The 23,059-nt window shown below is 40.8% G+C and overlaps 1 protein-coding gene and 1 pseudogene across 2 annotated transcripts in view; both read right to left on the reverse strand.

Annotated features, from left to right (window-relative positions):
• Positions 1 to 2,186, reverse strand: part of LOC105819512 — a 5,644-nt pseudogene extending 3,458 nt beyond the window's left edge.
• GPR19 (G protein-coupled receptor 19) overlaps positions 1 to 23,059 on the reverse strand; it is a 42,619-nt gene that overhangs the window by 10,401 nt on the left and 9,159 nt on the right. Inside the window, exon 1 of one of the 2 annotated variants that reach the window (XM_012655789.1) lies at positions 20,816 to 20,986. The gene's annotated coding sequence lies outside the window, so the exon portion shown is untranslated. Of the gene's footprint in view, positions 1 to 20,815; positions 20,987 to 23,059 lie in introns of those variants that run through there. The other variant, XM_012655788.1, reaches the window with a different exon arrangement.

The raw sequence follows: 23,059 nt of genomic DNA on the forward strand, positions 1-23,059 counted from the left end.
TTAAAAAAAAGTACATAGGAAAATATAATAGTTAATGACTTGAGCGTTCTCTTCTTAAATATATGGAATTGAAGGTAGGTTACTTAAGTGTTTATAGCACTCAAAAATTTATATACAATGCAGCAAATATATTTATATTCATTATAGCATTTTCTTTCAGTTAATAGTTTATTCTCTATGACAGAAGCTCCGTGAAGGGTCATTACTTAAGGAACTCTCCAGGCTAAAATCACAATCAAATTTTGAACACTTGGTGAAAGGAACATGAAACTGCCAGGTCCTGGCACAATGAATAGATATAAATAACCCAGAAGGTGGTATATGTCACATAAAGATTATCTAAATTTAGCACCACAGTAACCTTTTGGGCAAGTGGTACCATATTCTTATTAAAGAAATGTCTTTACCATTGAGGCCACTGGGTCTGGAGTTTGTTTGGACAAGAGGTATACAATTGGGTGTGATTTCTTACAAGCTTCTTTTTCCAATTTGCTTGCAGTTTCTTCCCCTTCTTAAACTTCTGTTAGAAGCTCTGATTCAGCAGCTAACCTGGGAGAGTTGTGGGTGTTTCCACTTCTTTCACTTAAGGCTTCAGAGTCAGCTGGAACTCCTATGAGTTGCACACATTTCTTTTTCTTCTTTAGCTGCATATCCATGGGCAGATTTTTGAGTTGAAAGACTGACAAATGGTGTGTTTATAGAAATTGATTTTTCTAACTGCAAGTTGTTATTTTCTAAATTATTAGGACTGTGTCTCCTCCTTCTAAAGTGATAACCTATGAACTTCTCCTACAGCACTGTTGTTGGCACATCCATCCTTAGAGGTGGTTATATCCACAGGCAGCGCCTCACGCCTCTTTTTGAGTATAGGTACTTCAGTCGTCTCTCGGGTTCCTACTTCAGTTTTAATTCATCTAGTTTAGCTCTGTTTCATATTTTCACTTTCTGAAAACTGTAGACATCTTTCACTTGCAAAAAGTTTTCCTTCAATGTCCAGAGCCCTCTAGCCCTCAAATAATGCCTTCATTCGCTGTTTGGACAATTTGCCTTTAGCGCTTTCATTTTCTTTAAGTTATCAAGTTTTATATGAAGGAAATCTGTATAATAGGTGTTATCTTCCAGAGCACCAGAGCTGGCTGAAGGCTTAGGTTCCATATTTTCATATAAATTCTTAAATTTCTCCAGATTTCTAATTTCACCAGAAGACGTTTTATTTCACTATTCTTCTGCTCCGACATGGCAAGCAACCATTCTTGCTGCTCGAATTCAGTTTGAGACCCTTTCATTTGCAGCAATGTGGTGATTTGTAACTTTATCTTTTGCGTCTGTTCTCTATTAAATACATTTTACTTCTTTAGTGACTGATACTTGACTTCATACTGACAAACTGACCTTCCGTTGCAGCCCTTTGATCTTCCACCTCTGCCAATAAGGAGTTTCCTTTACCATTGGGATCCCAGACTTGCTGCAGTGCCTGGTCCAACCGCACCTGAAGATCTTGATTTGCTACATGAGCTTTCTCTAGGGCATTATAGTAAGAAACTGCTTCTTTTTCCCCCTCTTTTTCTTCTTTGAGCGGGTCTATCTGGCGCATTGTCAGTCATCAGAAGTTCTAGCTGTTCTTGTCTGTGTGATACTTCACTTTTTCTTTGACGGTGGTCTTTATACTCTCCATTTCTGTCAGCTCAATTTGAAGAGCCAGTATCCCTGAAGACACAGTTTCGTGTACACGCTCAGACATTATCCGCAGTTCCTCTGATTCACAGGACAGGAGTTCCTTGCGATGACCTACTTGGTGCTTCAGCTGCTTTTCACTAAGCCTAGCTCCATCTAATTCCGCTTTTAGTTCTTCTATCTTATTTTTTTGTTCATTCACTTCCTGTCCATGGCTTCTGCTTAGTAGTTGTTCTAATTTCTCCAGGTGTATTTTTTGTTGTTATTTAATACCTTCACATTCACAGCTCAAACTTTCCAACAGTCAATTCTTGAGTTCCACTTCTTCTGAAGAGTATATTTTTCTTGTTCATAATTCTCAGTCATGGTCTTCATTTCATTACATTTATCCAATTGAGTCTGCCATTCGTTTTGGCCCTCCGCCAGTTGCAAACGTACTGTGCAGCTTTCGGTCGCTCTTCTTCAACCTCTTTGGGCTTACATCGAAGATTTAGGATTATATTTCCTTCCATTGCATTTTTCCTGTTTTTGGCCTACTCTCTCCACACCCGGCCCCCTGCCGCTGCAGCTGGCGGCCAGTAATTTCAGAGGGTCCAGATTCGTGGAGCCTGACTCCGCTTTGCCAGAGACGCCGTCGCCTTCACTCGGACGGCTCGCGGGTGAGCACCAGGGCTCTCCCAATGCAGTTCCCGCGAGAACTCCCGCCTCTCACAAGACGTTCCGCCCAAAACTTACAAAAGTTTTTTTAAAAAAACAGGGTTTTTTTTTTTTAAGATGTAAAATTTAAAAATAAAACAGACAAGCAATTTTCCCAGGCAGAAAGCTGTTCTAAACTGTTTGGGGATGTCTGTCGCCTAAATATTAATAGAATAAGAGTCAGTGGCACAGGCACTTTTCCTCAGTCGATACACATACCTCAAAACTTGTAAACTTCCGCCTGCAAATGAAAACTCAAGCTCACTGCTACAACTAAAGCCCTGCGAGGCCTCCTTCTATCATTTCGTCCAGCTGCCTCCCACCGATGGGTGTGTCCACCGATTTCTCCAGCCCCACCACTTGGAAGCAGAGGATCTGATGCTCAGAAACAGGATGAGGGAGCCCTAGGAATTCCTGTATCTAGGTCTCCCCAGATGGCAGCATGCCTTTTCTCGCTCTACCTCAAATTGCTGCAGCCATTTTTCCATTCAATAAACCAAGAAACCGTGCTCGGTACTAGGGAAACAAAGATAAGTAACGCCCATAATATAAGCAGTCTGCCATATTATAACTAAATTTGTTAATAATTAGAATTAACTGCTAAAAACAGACATATATACAAGGAGCTAAGTAGCAGAGAAAAATAGGGACCTAATTTTGCCTGGGGTAAGAAGAAGGAAAAGAAAGTCTTCACAAAGAAGGTGAAGTTTGAGCTGGGAGGTTGGAGAATGAATAGGACTTCTTCAGGAAGACAAAGGAGTTAAAAACAAACAAACAACCTCAACCATTCCAGGGTAGAGAGATAACATGTGGAAAGAATTTGGGGGGTCATCTTTCTGGGTTGACCTTTTTTGGACCCTTTTTCCCTCAGAGACATAGTTTCCTTCAGACCATACCTCCTAAAGTATATAGTTTCTAAATGCCCTGCAATCAAACTGACCCAGATTTTCCCCATGGTTACAATGAGAAGTTATATTTTCTGCATTCATGGGCTGAAATGTGGTCAGACAGTGGATAAGAACATCAGCATATCCAGAATGGTTGTGGTACCCTTGTTCATACAGCATTTTGTTAGTCCCTTACTGTAGCATTTTCCAAATTTGTTTTGCTCTAGTTTAGCAATACAGTACATTGGAATCTCCTAGGGAGCTTTAAAAAATACTGATGCCTGGATCCCACCTCCAGAGATTCTAACTTAATTAGTCTGGAGTGCAGCCTGGGCGTCTGGAGGTTTCAAAGTTCCCCAGGTGATCCTAATATGCAGCTAAGATTAAGAATCACTGCTTTAGAATTACTTCCATGTTTGTCTTCTCCACTAAACTATGGGCTCCAGGCAGAGGGTGTTATTCTTCTTCTCTGTGCTCCACAGCTTCCATGAAGTTTTTTACATTAATAATTACTTATTAAGTATTTACTAAATTGGATCCATAAGGACAGAGAACTGAAATAAATGATTCCAACTCTATGTGGCCCTGCTAGGAAAATTAAATGAAGAGATAGAAAACCTCTGTGTATTCTCAGGGAGCTGAAATATTGGTGTCCATAGTGACAGACGAAAACACAACTCTTGATAAGGGACATAAAACTGACCTCACCCAGGTCAACTGCTACACAAAATAGAAGTCTCATCTAAGGGAGAGTGAAGGTAGGTTAGGTGTCCTCAGGCTCCTGCAATCTCCCCACAGAAAAAAGCAGTCTGCCCTATTACAACTAAATTCTAGGGTCCAAAAGTAAAACTTCAGAAAGGCCTTCCCTGCTGCATTAAGTTGGAAATAAATATATCTTCAAGGGAGTGCTTGTGAAATACAAGGGCTGTTTAATTAGTAATTCTGTCCAGAGCCATCCATATGCAGTAATTTTAGGAGTGACAAGAAAGACTTTACCTTTTTCCTGCTCAACCTCTCTTCCCAGCCAGTTCTGAGACTGTCATGTGACATGCTGAACCGGGTTGAGGTATTGAGGGCTCTTATTTATCTCTATCTATATCTGATCTAAAAGAGGATGCACTCATTTATCAAGCTATCTATTAATACTACTACCCAGGCTCTAAGAGGTGTGTTTTAATATATGGGTGGGGAAAATGGTGGATGGGATGACATGGTATAGAACCGGGTACTGGGCCAGGCACTGTGGCTCACCGCTGTAATCCCAGTACTTTGGAAAGCCGAGGTGGGAGGATGGCTTGAGCCCAGGGGTTCGAGACCAGCCCAGGCAATGGCAAGACCTCAACTCTACAAAAAAATTAAAAAATTAGCTGGGCATGGTGGTGTGCACCTGTAGTCACAGCTACCAGGCAGGCTGAGGCAGGAGGATCACTTGAGCCCAGAAGTTTGAGGTTGTAGTGAGCTATGATGATGCCACTGAGTGAGACCCTATCTCAAAAGATAAACAAAAAAAAAGAACTGGGGACTGGGAGGACCTCTGTAATGATGGGATCCCAGGAGCCTGGGAGGGGAACATGCCTTATCACCTTCAATTGTAACTTTTATTTTGCATGTTTGTCTCCCCTATTAAGCGATGAGCTCCTTGAGGACAGGGACTTTGTCTTTATCTCTACATCCGTGGGATATATAGATATCAATAAAGGTTTATTGAACATATAGGCATGTTAATAAAAAATAATCCAATACTTGAAAATAAGGCAAAAAAGATTACAACATATCTTCATATCTTTTTCATGTCATGCTGGGACATTCTTAAGTGGGTCTCCTCAAGGGTTAATTCTCTAGGATAATGTACCTGTGCTTGATTTTGATATTTACTATTTGACTAAAGCCCAGACCCTATGAAGCTACATGTTAACTTGTAGATTTCTTTCTAGCAGAAAAAATAACCCCAAAGGTTATGGACTTATTGCTCTATAGGACACGAGCCAATTTTGTGTCTACCTAGCAATCCTTATGCTGACATTTCTTTTTTTATATGAGGTTTTGTTTGGGTTTTTTTTGGAGACAGGGTCTTCCTATGTTGCCCAGCCTGGTCTTGAACTCCTGGGTTCAAGTGATCCTCTTGTCTCAGGCTTCCAAGTAGCTAGTCTTATGGGCATGCATCATGGCTGGCACTGGACTCATTTTTTTTTATGCCTACAAATATGCATTCTTCAAATGCTCTTGGAACCAGCTTTATTATCTGATTGGTTCCTTCAGTAATATGTTAATAAATCTTTGACATATGTTCATTCAACATTTGTATGAGAGTCATAATTTTAACTTTTTGAAAATCCTACTTTGATGGATGAATGGATGAATGAATGAATTGATGGATGAATGGATGAATGTAGCTACTGAGAGGGAGGAGGAGGACCACAAAGAAGAACAGAGGGGTGCAGATGACAGCTTTGTTTATTTCACAGGTCTGCCAAAGGTCATTCCTGGCTAAGCATATCAACTGCTGCTTAGGTTTCTTCTAGACTCAAAACACCCTAACAACTAATTTTTTTCCCCTTCTGAGATTATAAAGATTCACAAACATTCTCACAATGTAGCAAGACCATTTTTATTTCTGAGATTTGTTCAAAAATTTAATGTCAAACTAGAATTTTTATAATGATAAATTTTTATATGATTTGGTTAAAAAAATAGAAAAATGTGCTATAGAATGGAAAGTATCTGCTGGACCTATGCAGATACATAAGGCTGTTTACTAATGAGCAGTAAGATTAATTACAAAGATGACAGTAGTTATAGCATTAATACTGCCAAGAGTTAATATTTTTGTGCTTACTACGTGTCAGGTACTTCATATGTGTACCCTTCGAAGTAGGTAATATTATTAGCCCTGTTTTACAAATGAAAAAAAAACTGACATTCTTCCCCAAGGTCATAGAGTTGGAAAGTGGTCACTCCATAGCCCTTGTTCTTAATTACCATCTGGGATTTATGCCCAGAGACCACAAAGGGCTGAATCTGAACTCAGAAGGTCAAATCGGCTGTACATGGCAGGCCTTCTTGTCTCTTCCTTCGAACATAGGAATGTAAAGTTATTCTCCACAGCCTCTTGCCTACCCACAGATACATCTGTTCAATATACTAGCTCAGAATATGTGACATAATGAACATTTAAAAAAATATATCACTCCTTCCATGATGCATGGAAGCTCAGCTTCAAAAGTGGCCTGGAGAAATAGCCTTTCTTCAGAATAAAGAAAGAAGAGCATTGGAAACCCAAAAGGACAGATAATTAACTGTTGCCTTTTTTTTTTTTTGAGACAGAGTCTCACTCTTTTGCCCGGGCTAGAGTGAGTGCCCTGGCATCAGCCTAGCTCACAGCAACCTCAAACTCCTGGGCTCAAGTGATCCTTCTGCCTCAGCCTCCCGAGTAGCTGGGATTACAGGCATGCACCACCATGCCCAGCTAATTTTTTCTATATATTTTTAGTTGTCTGATTAATTTCTTTCTATTTTTAGTAGAGACGGGGTCTCACTCTTGCTCAGGGTGGTTTCGAACTCCTGAGCTCAAACAATCCACCCACCTCGGCCTCCCAGAGTGCTAGGATTACAGGTGTGAGCCACCACGCCCGGCCAACTGTTGCCTTTTAAACACAAAATGAAAGCAGAACTCTGGACTTCAGTTTGAACTGAAGTGAGGAAAAAGTTTGATCAATAGCATTACCCTAAGTAGGAAATTATCTTTTTAAACTTTAATTGTTTAAATTTAGAAAATACCATGGTGGCAAAGATTTTCTCTTTCACCTTTCATTGTTACGTAGCCTTGATTTGGCTATTTATGAAAATGAGAAATGCCTGTAACAGTGGTGGGCTAGGATTGGCTTGCATGGGTACCCCAGAGCCAACTGTACACATTTCTTCCCAACTCCAGGTTCAATGGCATCATGTTGATATCATGAATCAGCCATGGTAAAAACATTCACACCACAGAAATTAACAAACATCACAAGTCAAGTTTTGTTTTGTTTTTTCTACAGAGCCAGTTATTAAACATTTACCAGCACACCACTTCTACTAGGGCAGGGTTTACAGGGCAACCTATCCCAAAGTCCTGAACTTACATGTATTTCTGAACTATCAAATGGCTCAGGAGGCCACACAGGCTCTTCAGAAGCTTCTGGAGTGATAATCTTGCTGTCTGGCCCTGAGATATGGCTCTGGTGTGAACACTAAATGCTTTATTGAACTACCTAAGGCCCAGGTAGCCAATGGCATGACTGTGGTGGAGAGACAGGAAAACCAGAGAGGGCAAGACATGTTCTTACAATGTGCCACTCAGACAGAGTTGCCAGATAAAATACAGGAAGCCCAGTTAAGTGTGAATTTCAGATAAATAACAAAAAAATTTTTAGTATAAGCATGTCCCATGCAATATCCCATGCAATATTTAACTGGTGTCCTGTATTTTTAATTGTTAAATCTAGTAAACCTATATCCAGAACATAATTTTCTGCTAAAAAATATGTATTTTTTGTCTCACAATATAGGCATATTGAAAGCAGTTACGTATGAAGGCTTCGAAGTCAGTATTCATACGAATCCTACTCCTGTCACTATTTGCGTGACCTTGGTCAAGTTATCTAACCCTCTTGAGCTTCAGTTTTCTTATCTGTAAAATGAGGATAATCAGTTCCTATCTCATTTGATTATTATAAGAATTAAATGAGAGAATATGCCCAGGAGTTAAATGATGTAATACATGTACATCTGCCTGGTATGAGGAAAATAATAAGTTATCCTTATATAGTTCAATAAAACACCCAACTGTGTGTCTTGCACATAGAAAGTACTTCAAAAATTAGGACTCTCACTACCGTCAGCTCGTAAGAGTCTTTTAAACCACATGACAAGCAAATTTTAGTAACCATATCACATATCACATACTATTAATGATAATACTAACATTACTCACATAATATAGGAACTTAATCATCATTTACAAAGATGTCCTTAAGAGGAAAATCACTGAAGCCTCAATAAATACATACAACCTTTCTCCAAGTTGGAGATGATTTTACGTGACATGTTAGCCAGATCAAACTTTTTTCTACACCCATATTTTGGTGTACTAAAATATGTAATATAACTGGATTGAATATGTCTTTTTCAAAAGCATGTAGAATCCATTCTGCTTAGATCATTTCCATTAGCTAATTTTGAATAATTGCAAAAGACCTCATACTACCAGTGTAAACAGAACTTCTCTCCACCACCTGAGAACTCCTAGTGTCACAGGCTTGTAAGCCTGGAATTTTCTCTAGTGGTTTTTTTCCTTTCTTCCTCTTATATGTAAGTATTCCTCCATAGTATTTCCAGCTTTGTGCCTTTCTGTCTGTTTCTCAATTGGGATCAAGCAGTTTCTTGAGATCAAACTGGGCACATTTTCTTTTTGTTTGGATATTGGTTATATTTTCAGGAGCAACATGATTTTTTTGAACAAGAAACATTTTCAAAACAGCCTCTTCTAACTTCACAAAATATCCCATAACAACCAATGAACATTCGAGGGTGAGAAATTCTGGATATCTAGATTTAAGGAACTATTACTCTTCTATCACCTTTGCCTGTTTCTTTGTCCTTCATATGAACTCCAAAATATCAGAAATAAACAGGGCCAGCATCCTTGGCATGATGTCAGGAAGTCAGGAAGGCATCTATCCCTCCAACCTCTCACAATTACAGCATCATTCTTTTAAAGTCAAGGTCCCTATTAAAATGCAAATGTTTCTTAAAGAACACACATTTTTACATTTTATCAGTAGTGATCTCTGAGATGCATTCTATCTCTGAAATATTTTAGTGAAAATGAAAACATGAAAGATGCCAAAAGCAAAAGCCAAGAGGATAGTAAGTATCTGAGAGAATGGAGATAGGGTGTCATTATGGGAAGGGGTGCGTGAAGGGTAAAAGGCTCAAGTTGAAGAAGATAAACTTCACCTCCTTGACAATTTCATGCAGGAATGGATAGCCCCTGGATAAATACACTATCCAGAGGAACTGAAAAAAGCCTGAGCCTTACCCCACATAAAGGTTTACATTGTCCATGGGCTGCAGTCCTCCCATAATTCTTTGCAAACCACACTGCAGGAGAAAATGTTAGGTTACGCTGGTGCCTCTTTGGGGGTGACCATTCCCAAGGGTGTATGAAGAACACTATCTAATACTTCTGACCCCAATTTCCACATAATAGAATTCTGTGTAGAAGGGATGCAGCTCCGGGTTTAATGATATTGAACTTCCCTATCTTTCTGCTACTCATACAAATTTTGTAAAGTAAGATAAAATGGAAAAGTAAAAGAAATAAACACAAAGAAATTTCACCCTAAGAAATGACCATTTTTTTCTGATGGTATATGCAAAACAATCTTCAATCATACATTTATCCAATTTTTTAAAAAATCACTTAGTGTGAGCCAAGGTTGTGTTAGCAGCTGGGGACACTGATGTTAGCTGACAAAGTCCCTGCTTTTATGAAGCTTATCTCTAGTAGAGGAAACAAATAATAAACAGCTAAACAAATAAATATGTAAAAAATTCAGAAATGATTAGTGCTATAGAGAAAATTAAGCAGAATGAGGGAATAAGAATTGATGGGAAATGGAGTGGCAGACAGTTGGTTGGTTGGTTGCCCAATGGCCATTCCCAGCTCTTCCCCTGCCTGCCTCTCATTCAAGAAGCTAAAAAGGCATGATAAAGCTAAAAAGGATTCCCCACCATCCTTTGTAGCTAGCTGTGGTCACATCAGCATCATCTTCTTTCAAGAGAAAGTTCCTGGCAGGGTGTTGGGAGGTTCTTGGAAAAATGTTTCTTCCTGGATAAAAGAGGTGTGTGGGGAGTGTTCTCATGGGCTTGGCTGCCCCTCTGCTTCTTACCTCTGTAAATTGTCATATAAAGGTGTCAGGGCACTGAGTGGTGTCCTCCGAGATCAGAGGAATCCTGAGACTCACAGAGAAATACCACAGTGCCCTGACATTGTGGTACAGCTAGAACACTCACCTCGAGACTTAGTACGTAAGCAATCAATGTCTTTATGACTTAAGCCACTTTGAGGTTTGTTACTTGCCTCTGAAAGCATCCTGACTGATACGAGGTCTTATTTTATTTTATTTTATTTTTTTTTGAGACAAAGTCTCACTGTGTTGCCTGGGCTAGAGTGCCGTGGCGTCAGCCTAGCTCACAGCAACCTCAAACTCCTGGGCTCAAGCGATCCTCCTCCCTCAGCCTCCCGAGTAGCTGGGACTACAGGCATGCGCCACCATGCCCGGCTAATTTTTTCTATATATATTTTTAGTTGTCCAATTAATTTCTTTCTATTTTTAGTAGAGACGGGGTCTCGCTCTTGCTCAGGCTGGTTTCGAACTCCTGAGCTCAAACAATCCGCCCGCCTCAGCCTCCCAGAGAGACGAGGTCTTATTTTAGATGGAGTGGTCAAAGAAGGGTTCTATGAGGAGGTGATATTGCAGCTGAAACCCCAATGACAGGAAGCCAGCCGTAGCATTCTAGGCAAAAGGAGTGCTAAGTGCAAAGGCTTGGTATGGGAAAAAGCTTCTTACATGGCTGGAGCATATAAATGGGGGAGAAAATGGTACCTGATATAACCAGAAAGGCAGCCAGGGGCCAGATCACATAGGGCACTATAAGACACGGATTTTATTCTACTGAAGTAAAATTCATTGCAGGTTTTAAGCAAAGGAGTGAAATGAATACGACTTGATTTATGTTTTAAAAATACAACTTTAGTTGCTGTGTAGGTGGTCTGGAGTATTACAATAATCTAAGTAAGCAATGACGGTGGCTTAGACCAGGGTTGTAGCAGGATAGGTGGAGAAAAGTAGATGGATATTGAAAATATTTTGGAGACAGAGCCAACAAAGTTAGTTGATGTGTGATGGGGTCAGGAAATAGGGATTACTCCTAGGTTTCAGAGCAGGGGAGAAAATGTTTGGGGAGCAAGGAATCAATAATCCTATTTAAGACAAGTTAAGTTCCCATTAGATATCAAAGTAGAAATATCAGTTGGCCATTAACTATGTAAGTTTGAAGAAATGTCTATTCAGACCCTTTGCCCATTTTCACCAATTCATTCATCATTTCATAAATATATATTAAGATCATATTATGTACCAGAATGTACTATGCTAAGAATTAGATATATAGGGGCAAACAAAATTGTATCCCTACCCTTATGAAGATCTGTCTAATTAGTTGTGAAGGGGGTGGAGAGAAGAGTAATAAATAGATAAAAACAAATAAATATAGTAAGTTGTAATATGTTCTATGAAAGAAAAGAGCAGGCTGTTACGAGAGCATGGTGGGAGGCCCCTCCCCTGGGCTGGACAGAATGGTGGGAGGCCCCTCCCCTGGGCTGGAGAGTATGGTGGGAGGCCCCTCCCCTGGGCTGGGGGGTTGGGGAGGTAACAGAAGCGGTGGAAGCAGGACAGAGAAGAGTGGCTCCTCTGTGATAGACTCTCCAGGGCTCCTATTGCTGACAGACAACCAGAGAATCCAGCCACCACGCTGCCTTGGATTCCCAGCCGCCTTTCAGATCCTGAACAATGTTTCAGACTCCTTGCAGCCCGGCCTTAGTACTGTTCTTATGATAGTCTACTGTCCTTAAGGCAATTCAGATTTCTTTGTAGCCAAAAGAACCCAAATATCATATGGGGAGCCGGAGAAGAGAGAAAGAAGGATAAATGGAGTCTGGGGGACAAAGTGCCTTGGGGAGTCCCCTCCCTCTTGTGCCGCAGGTTGGTCCCCTTATTCTCCCATCCCACTCCACACTATGTGGAGTCATCCTGAGATAAGGATGGGAGGAAGAAACCTGTTTCTGCTTAGAGGAGGAGGGAGGAAGGGAAGTGGGGGAAGTCTGACTCTCTCACCTACAGATCACTGCTCAGTGCAGTCAGCGGTTGCCTACTTGGTGCAATTTGTAGACTTCACCCCACCCTAGGAGGCAGGATAAATCATTGAGATGTCGATGTGTGCTGTGCTCCTTGCTGAGATTTTTTTTTTTCTCCTATCCTATTCTGAGAATAAAGCCAGATCCTAAATGCTGCTTTGCTTTAGTGTAGAGTTTTTATTACTGAGCCTGAGACAAATGTTTCCTTGGTTCTTGTCTTCTGGAAGCTGACTTCTCTGAGGGGGTTTTCCTAGTTCCTAGCAGGGAAGAGGAAGAAACGAACACCTTTGAACCAGGAATGTGACTGTGCCCCGTCCCCCTCTCCCCCCAGGAGCAATGCAAAAGGTAGGCCTGGATGGGCACAAGGGATCCTTCTGGGATGAAAATGTTCTGAAATTGCACTATGGTGGTGGTTGTATAATTCTGTACATTTAACAAAAAGCACTAAATTGTGTACCCAAAATGAGTGAATTTTATGGTATATAAACAATACCTCAATAAAGCTAGAGAGAGAGAGAGAGAACGAGAGAGGGGCCTGGGATCCTTGCCTCATTTCCTCACTGTGCGCCAGGTCGGTGACAGGAGGTAATGGAAGAACCCAGCTAGGAAGAATCCACTGCCCCAAGGGTGGTCCTGAAGCAGCAAATCGACCAGCCTTCAAGGACCCACAACAGCTCAGACCACAGTTACTTCTCTGCTATAACCAGAGGGGATCCAAGGGACTACCCCACATATTTTGTTCTGTGTAAGAACCTCGGACTTAGGGAGAGGAAGGGAGTCCCAGTAATGTCTGTCACTGATTTTCCCATTAGCCTGGTAGGATAGAGCCTTGCCATCATTCAAAGGAAACAATGTGTGTAGTAGGCAGAATAGTCCCCCCAAAGATATACCTTAATCCCTTGTTATGTTATATAGTAAAAGGGACTCTGCATATATAATTAAGGTCATGGACCTTATAATGGGGAGATTGTCCTGGACTGTCCAGGTGGGCCAAATCTAATCACATGAGCCCTTCATTACATGTAGAGAATTTCTCTGGCTGGTGACACAGAGATGCAGCAGGAGAAGTCAGACACAGATTCCAAGCACAAGAAGGAACTGACACGCTACTGCTAGCTCTGAGATGCAAGGGCCCACATGCAAGGACCAGGGAGAGGCCTCTAAGAGTCATGGTGGCCCCCAACTAGTATCCATCGAGGACATGGGACCTTAACCTTACAACCACAAAGCATTGGATTCCTGGCAACAACCTGAATGAGCTTGAAAGGGGAATCATCCCCAGAGCCTCTAAAAAAGATGGTCACAATCCTACCAAGATCTTGACTGCAGCCCTGTGAGACTCTAAGCAGAGAAACTAGCCAAGCCCACTCAGACTTGTGGCCTGCAAAACTGTGAGGTAATAAATGGTGTTATCTCAAGCCACTAAACTTGTGTTAATTTGTTACAGCAGCAACAGAAACTAATTCAATGAAGCATTTCTTATATAATTGAGGATGAGGACTAAAATTCATACCTTCTATCACCTTCCACTACTCCACCAGCATCCGGAATGGCATTAGAAAACCTGAAAAGCTTAAAGAGTATGGTGCTTTCCACTTCGCCTTACACGTTGTACTGGGAGCTAAGAAACCTGGGTTCTAATTCTGATTATAAGCACTGAACAACAAGTCAACAGACCCGGTCTTATTTTTACATCAGTATAAGGACCTCTAGTAAATCAATCTTCCTGAATCTCCATTTCCATGTCTACAATATGCATGAGTTGGCCTAGATGATATCCAGGTTCATTTCAGCTCTATGAACTAAAAGTGACAGATAGACATTGTTGCCTGGGATGAGCAACATACACTGATTCTATTTGTAACCCACCACTTTCATCTAGTAGAGAGCTCATCCTGAGAGTGCACTTTGATGAGAGGACAGGGAGGTTGTTTAGGGCAGCTGGAAGTGTAGTGCTCCCAGCACTGGGAGCATTTGACATCAAAGATCAGTAGCATGGGTCTCCAAAGGACAGATGAATTTCACCTAGGGCTCAGCCCAGCCTTCCACAGTAATTATCCTGATGTGTCAACAATCTCTTACTGAAGATTCCTTGTGAGAAGTGGTCTGGTCAGGGAGCACCTGCCACCTGTGTTTGCTTTCCATTCCATCTAACACGAAACTTCTCAGGGGAAGAAACATTTACTGGAACCCCTGACTGTCCTCTACCAATACTCTACACCTTTTTTCCCAGTACTGGGTCTTTCACCAAGGAATTTGCACCTTACCAAATTCAATTCATTACAACAAACACTGTTTGAACACCTGCTCACTGAGTTAGAGGCAACCAGTTGTCTTGGAGGTAAATATTTGGTTTCACTTCCAAGCTCTGATTTCAGTACCCACATCCCTGCTAGAGCGACTTAAATATGATAGAGGTGAGGAGGCAAAGACTAGACTCATTACAATCAAAGCAAAGAGCTGTAAGGTAGATGCGATTTGCAGCTATTTGAAAAGAAGGTGAAGGATTTGTTAAGAAGCGAGTATAAACACTAAACAGGAAGTTACTAAGCACTCTGTTTCTCATGAGCATTTACCTTCTGTCTCACATCATAGTCACATCAACACTCTGGGTAAATTTTTATCTGCACCACTGTCTTCAATCAAGGTTTTCCAGAAAGCTACCTTCAAGTTTAGGAAGTGGAAATTATTAATAAATTTAATATTGCATTAACATGTAATTTTCATGGAAAAATTATGCAATTATATGCAATCAGATGTCACTGAAAATATGGCCAAACATGTATTTACATATATTTCGTATGGTTAATATAAATTTTAGTGCCATCAATTTTTAGACAGTTTATAAACTAATGTTACTGTTAATCATTTCTCAGTGTTTCTTACTTTAATTGTCTTCATATCAGCAATGTCAATCCAAATCATCTACACCAGCAATTTTCAACCTTTCTTTTTCAGAAACACACGTGACAAATGTGTTCATGTGTGATACACCCTCATGGATATATCCACAATTATGTGCGACTCTAGGATCTCAACCTATAACTACAACCCTTTAATCTTCCACCTAAGAAAATACGTGGAAATGAAAATTGTTATGTAGATAACCTTATTCTAATTATTATTATTATTTTTTTTTTTGAGACACAGTCTTGCTCTGCAATGGCATCATCATAGCTCACTGCAACCTCCAACTCCTATGCTCAAGTGATCCTCCTGCCTCAGCCTCCTGAGTAGCTGGGACTACAGGCTCTCGCCACGACACCCAGCTAACTTTTCTATTTTTAGTAGGGACAGGGTCTTGCTCTTGCTTGAGCTTGAACTCCTGAGCTCAAGAGATCCTCCTGCCTTGGCCTCCCAGAGTGGTAGGATTAAAGGCGTAAGCCACCACACCCAACTTATTCTAATTAATTTTTAAAAATAAACCATTGGTAAACTTTGGTACTTTATTTATTAGCAAGCAATTATTTGCAATACACATCCTCTATTTGGGACAAAGCAATATATTTTGACACCTTGGTTGATAAGCACTGCCCTCATACATATTTCAGTGTACACCTGAAATCTAAATTCTTAAAGACTAAGGCGTTTGGCACAGAGAACCAGGGAAGGGTAATAACAGAGAGAAACCCAGTTATTTTCCCTACTGGGCAACTGTGGGATGCTATAAACCAGCTCTATGTTATAAGAGTGCACTAATGAGCAATTTTCTGGAGGTAACTAATCTCCTACCCATGATCTATAAAGTCATTGACAAGGTTTCATAGCCTGCACCCAAATTTGAAGATTTACTTCCCTCTTTAGATGTAGAAGAAAATAATTTTATGTGTATTTCAAATGTGAAGAGTCTATAGTACAGTGGTTGAGAGCACAGGTTCTTGACTAGTGGTTCTCAACTGGAGATAATTTGACCTCCCAGTGGACATTTGGCAATGTCTGGAGACAGTTTTTTTTGTTGCAACTGGGAGAGGAAGGTGTTACTGACATCTGGTAGATAAGAGGCCAGGGATTATGCTAAACATTCTACAATGAACAGGACAGCCCCCCGACAACAAAGAACTATCTGGCCCAAGATCCCAATAGTGCTGAAGTTGATAAAGCCTGCTCTAGAGTCAGCCTGTCTGGGTTTCAAATCACTTAGCATCTGTTCAGCGGTTGGCAAGTTACTTTACATCTTTGTGCTTATTGAGTATCTTCACCAATAAAATTAGGATAATAACAGTACCCATCTTATTGATTTGTTGTGAGAATAAAATAGATTATACAAGAAAAGAGCTAAAAACAATGTCTGGAACACAGCAAGTGCTCAACAAATGTTTGTTTTTGCTATTATATGCACCGAAAAAGACTGAGAGGAAATACACCAAAATTTCAACAGTGGTTGTTTCTAGGTGGCAAGATCATGACTCAATTTAATTTTCATTACACTTTTATACCACTTCATATTTTCCAAACATTCTAGAACGATATTTGTATTAATCTAATACCCAAAACATATGTTTTAAAAGAATGCAGAGAAAAGAACTTTACTTGTGATATAGTGGAAAGAGCACAGAATTAGAAAAAGCTGGATTCAGATCCTGGCTCTACTTGCCGGCTATGACTTCAAGCAGGTTAGTTAATCTCTTTGAGTTTCAACTTCCTCATTCAAAACTGGGGTTAAAAATGCACATAACAACATCTTTCATATATGTTTTCATTTTTATACTTGCATTTATATCATGATTCTATTTTATTTTGAAAATTATCTTTTGAAAGTGGTAATTTTTGAAATTATCAAAATAATTATTTTGAAAATTATTTTTGAAAAAAAATGCAAATCATAGAGTTGCTATGAGGATCAAATATGACAGACATCCAGCGCCTGGGAGTTTGCTGAATGAAAGCCTCCAGCTTAGCCAAGGTAAAATGATTCTACAAACAGGGAAATATATTCATGATGGCAACTCCCCTTTTGCTTTTTACACTATCCTCTCAGAGAGGACAACTCCCAAGTCATCCCATTTTTTGCCCTGGCTCATAGAGAAGAAACTGCACCCACACTCTGGTCCTTCTCTCTATTCCCTCCCCTCCCTATATACATACCCTAGTAAGGGATTTGGTAATTCCGCTGGCAGGGCCTGACTCATTTGGCAGGGTTTATCAGCGGGCAAGTTACTGTGTCTGAAAGGCAGGACCCAGGGATCACTTTCTCATATCCTTCACCCATGCTCACTGTCCCTCTTCTTATTTCCTTTCACTCCTCCAAGTTGAAAGCCCACTTGGAAAGCCTCTCTTCAAGCCTCTCCACTTTCTCTCCCTCTGTTCTATTTTCTCCCATTCAGCTGGTTGAGTAAGTTGCCCCCTTTAAACTCCAGAGGGATGGGTAGGAAGGCCAGCTAGGCCTCCAGATCCATGCCTCATGTGTGTGCTAGCCCTGCTTATCCGCAAAGCCCTATACACATGAGGTGGGCATGCAGCACTTGCCCATCTGGTCTGTGCTTCCAGCAGGGCTGCTGTTTCTTTCGTGCAGCTCACTCAGCAGGTAATACTGGAGATAGGGAGGATGAGTTGGTAGGATTCAGGGACCCTACCTTATCCACAACCCCCAATCTTCCTCTCCTTAATGATTTTATTAGATGGAAAAATAACAGGTTATAGTTGTACATATTATAAGGAAGGAAATTATTTTAAGCCACATTAGCCTGTTAACTTGAATTTAAACCCTGACCAAGCTTTCAAGATGCCTTGAGACAATCTTCCATTCAGGTCCTAACTGACATTGTTTGGGAGGGCAGTCTGTCCCTAACCCATGCTGACACTCAAGATACCTGGGAGGAGTCCTGCCATCCTGTGGGCTTTCTATGTGGAATTCAGGGACAGGGAGCCAGACTGGATTAGAAGAGGACTGCCTGGGCAGGAGTGGACCTCCTCAAGACATCCATGCACTCTCAACCCAAGACGAACTGTTTCTACATTGGGAGACGGGGCCAGGCACAACATCAGGGGACAATGAGACTGTTAGGGGTGCCTCCATCTAGACAGAAATAAAAATATCAGGAGAACTTCATTCTAAATGTAAATAAAAATGTCAGACGGATTGGTGATTGCCAGGAAAGGATGTATGGATACTTCCTGAACTCCAATTTGCTGCTGCTCCAGGGCCAGCCTAACTATATTAAACTTCAGGCATAATTTTGACTGTTGCCAAGTTTTCTCTTACTACACATCTGCCTCCTCACCATCCTTCCTATAAACACACACAAAACAAAACAGGCATGGGCCCCCAAACCGGCACGAGCAGAATGCTGTCAGAGTCTTAGTCTTCCCAGTCTTCATTCACAAGTGTATACTGAGAGCTTACCACAGACCAGGCATGGAGCTAAGCACTAGAAATCCAAAGATAGAAGTACACCGTCCCTTCTCTCAAGAAGCTCATTTCAGGTAACTGTAGTAGCACAAAAGTGTTACTTGACCCAGGAAAATGTAGATTTCAGAAGGGATCAAAGGCTTAAGCTAAAAGATTAAAGTCCAATATGATAGGGGACACAATTACTCTTCAAAGTACTGTGCAATGAAACCCTGAAGAGAAACACCTCACTTAATGAAGAATTTCACAAATTTGAGATTCCTGTCCCTTTTCTTCCCCTTTGTATCTTAGACCTAGTAACCTCTATTAGTTTTCCCACAGCTTATAGGAATCAAATCAGTCATCTTTTATTATTAAGGGCCAGAAGGAAATCTACACAGATCAAAGAGATACAATTTCTTTGTATCTCAGAAATTTCTAGCAGTTAAAAAAATTACCAAATTTCCTCTTTACCCTTAAAAACCTAAAATAATTTGCAATGAGAAATCTATTCCATTAAAGTATGATAATATTATTTTAAAACAATAAATCCAGTCAGTTTTATATCATAGTTTTATGTATAACTTTAGAAGTTTTTAATCAATTTATTTTATTTTGAGAACCAGATAAGTGCTTTTAAAGACGATTGCTTAGGCTGGTCATGTTGCTAAATTTCTGAGGATGGAAGAATGTTTCTAGGTTCAATTAAAAAAAAAAAAAAACAATCATGATGTAATTCTAGATTTCTTTTTTTCCTTTAGACATCTTTTGGTCACCATACTAACATAATGTTTTACTACCAGATATCTACACAGCACAAGGGAAAAAGAACAGGCACTTACTGGGTTATTTAGGGGTACAGAATTTGACTATTGGGATAATTCAAGATTAAATATAGATTTCACTGGGGCTCTGTTTTAGCCAGGCAAGCTGATTCTATCTTCTAGAGCATCAGCTGAACAAAATTTGTAGCCAAATCAACTGCTGACATCATTCGAATTTGAGCAGGCAAGCAGAATAGCTCAGTGGTTAAAAGCATGGGCTTTAGGGTTAAGCTTCTTGGGTTCAAATTCTAGCTCTACTATTTGCTAGCTGTGTGACCTTGAGAAACTTCCCTAACTTCTCTGTGCCTCAGTTTCTTCATCTCTAAAATGTAGGTAATAATACCTCCCTCAAAAGGTTCTTGTAAGGATTAAATGACCATTTGTATGTAGAACGGTGCATTGCACATAGCAAGAACTTTATAAGTATTTGCTAAATAAAGACAAAATAAAATTTAAACTTGCTAGCTCCTCTCATAGTACTGGAAATAGTCAAAGACACCAAGACTTGGGTTCATGGCAGTTTGGTTGTTTTTTTTTTTTTTTTGAGAAAGGGTCTCACTCTGTTGCCTGGGCTAGAGTGGTGTCATAATAGCTCACTGTAGCTCACTGCAGCCTCCAACTCCTGGGCTCAAATGATCCTCCCACCTCAGCCTCCCAAGTAGCTGGGAGTACAGGCACATGCCACCATGCCTGGCTAATTTTTTTTATTTTTTGTACACACAGGATCTTGCTATTGCCCAGGCTGGTTTCGAACTCTTGAGCTCAAACTATCCTCCTGCTTTGGCCTCTCAAAGTGCTAGGATTACAGGCATGAGCCACCGCACCTAGCCATGGCAGATTATTTTAGCCTGTAACTTTGGTAGATTCCTTTGAGAACTTTCCCAGGGCCTTGTTGGTAGCAATTCAACAAGATGTGAAATTCTGTGACAATCTACTGTCCTAAGCCATGGCTAGGAGCAATTGCAAACATTCTTGGTACCAGGAACATCAGAAGGAAGATGATCACATAGCTCAAAGGAACAGCATGCCTGCCCACTCAGGCTCCCTAAGCCACTGCCAATAACCTCTGGGAACATGGGCATAGAATAAGCAGCTGAAAAGGCATGAAACAGGATTGTATTGCAGTGACAATGAAATCTAGCTGGTTTCAGTAATTTTTTTTCTCCTTCTAGGATTCAAGGAAAAAAAATCATTTTCATCAATGAGTGCTTTGTTTTATTAATTATCACTATATTCAATTTCCATAATTTTTTAACAGGCATGTACTCTGGTGAATTATTCATTTTACAGAATTACCTAGGCATCTTTTCTGGACCTGTAACAAATCTAAAGCCTCTAACCAGCATCTAAGCCAGGATAAAATCTCCAAATTGCCTGGAAAAAAAGAAGATATTATGTCCTCTGAGCCAAATTTCAGTCACGATACCACGGGATCTCAATCACATACCTTCATCCAGACTTGATTTCAGAGATGGTCTCCTGAGGTCTTCTTGATCAGGAATAGCCCTTGCACAGGAGTTTGGAGAATGCCTTAAACCATCAGGAAAGCTTGGAAACACATTCATATCTGTCCTCTGCCTTCCCCTTGGCTTACAGCCTGCTTCCTGTTAGGGAGACAAGATGACGCCGTGCAGGGTAGATTGTTAAACCATCTTCCCGCCCCCAGCCCCACTCACTTGGTGTCCCTCCCTTCTCCTTTCCAAGGCTCCGGAATGTGTCACATGGGAAATGGATCATGTGGCTCAAGAGGAGAATGTGGCCATCTTCTCTCTCCCTTCCCCCACTTTTCCTTTCAGGAGCAAAGCAGCAGAAATCTCTGGCCTGATTGGCTCAGATCAAAAATCTCCAAATGAAAAGGGGAAGATTCAACTACCAAAACCTCCAGCCTTCTTCACTTTCTTTTTTGGTTTTCATCTGAAGATTTTATCCTGAGCAGAGTTGCTCAGTATGGGAGGGAAATGATGCTTTCTCCTCAACCCCCCTCTTTCTTACCATCAGTACCCTGACCTGGCAAGGTGTTCCTTAACCTCCCTCTGGGGCCCCCTTAGCATATGTGCAACAATCCAGTGTTCAGCACCACGGACAGCATTACACCCGCTTCGGGGCTTGTTAAGAGCCATTTGTCTATTTCACTCTCAGGTAAATAAAAATATTTTTAAAATATTTCCCTCAGGACCTTTGCCTAAATATAAATTTATATTTAGGGCTCTTATTTCCCCTATTATCAATTTACTGTTACCTTATAAACACAAATATAATTTTTACATTTCATGAAACCCAAAAGACCGAATACCTATCTCCTTGTGCCCATCCCATCACCCGTCCTCACCCTTTAAACATGCTCTATGGGGTTTTTCAGGAGGGGGCAGATTTTCATAATATAGTTCCCTATATGCCCATATATCTATGCTCATGGGCAAAACCACAGAAACAGAGGAATTCTTGGGTGTACAGGTCTAGATGTCTTTAGCCCCATCCTCAGGACTGAGGCAAGGCTAAATTAGAGGGGCAGGGAGGGAGTCTGGTTGGAGCTGTTTTGTGCGGAGTCTATCCTGCTTTGCTGACGTCCTGGTTGCCATGGTGCTAGCTAACTGCTAAAGGGGATGATTTCTTTCAAAACCGGTCACCATGGGATCCTGCTGACTAAAGAAAGGAAGAGGGAAAAGGGCTGAATTGCTGAGGAGGGCTTTCAATTAGCATTCTCAGAGCCAAAGTGGATTGTTGCTGATCCTAAACCTTGAAAGAATTCTAAGAATTAGTATGGACACTGCGATGGTAACTCCCCCCATCCTTCACTGCTCCTTTCTTGAAAAATCTAGTTACATGCAATTGAATGAAAATGCTAGCGTCATGGAATGACCATCGAGTGCCATCACAGAGTGGTAGGAAGAACACAAGAATGTATTTCTCCTCAGGTTGGGACTTCTGACTTTTGGAAGCATCATCTAAATCCTAACAGCCTTAACTGAGAGATCCCTTAAAACCACACCTGGAACAGCATGTGAATGCTTTACAATTTTATGGGACAAAAGACAAATATTTTTGAATGTGAATTGCTAAGTTATTTTATTATTTTTTTTTTTCTTTTTTGAGACAGTGTCTCCCTCTTTTCCCAGGGCTAGAGTGCCATGGTGTTATCATAGCTCACTGCAGCCTCAAACTCCTGGGCTCGAATGATCCTCCTGCCTCAGCCTCCTGAGTAGCAGCTGGGACTACAGGCACACACCACCACAGCCGGCTATTTATTTATTTATTTATTTCTGATAGAGATGTCTGCTGTGTTGCTCAGGCTGGTCTCAAACTCGTGGTCTCAAGTGATCCTCTCACCTCAGCTTCCTAAAGTGCTAGGTAGGATTACAGGCATGAGCCACCACACCTGGCCTAAATTATTTTAAATAAATATAAGTTTGATTAATGCTTGGATAGCAGCTGCATTGCCCCAAATCAAGAATTTAACACATTAACTGCCATGTGAGTTGTATTTAATTCATGCTATTTTTGAGCCTGGGGTCTTGTGAAGCATATGTAACTCTCATATGTCTCTTTACCTTGGGAGCCGCGTGGCACGCAAGCAACTCACACTGCCATGCTGTAGCATACATGTTACGTGATGGGTGGCCCCTGGGCAAAATCCTGCAGTTGGTTTGTGAAAATCTTACTTATTGATGTTCTTTTTGTTACGATTAACATC

This window comes from Propithecus coquereli, unplaced genomic scaffold (assembly GCF_000956105.1).
Source record: "Propithecus coquereli isolate 6110/MARCELLA unplaced genomic scaffold, Pcoq_1.0 Scaffold487, whole genome shotgun sequence".
NCBI classification, from domain to species: domain Eukaryota; kingdom Metazoa; phylum Chordata; class Mammalia; order Primates; family Indriidae; genus Propithecus; species Propithecus coquereli.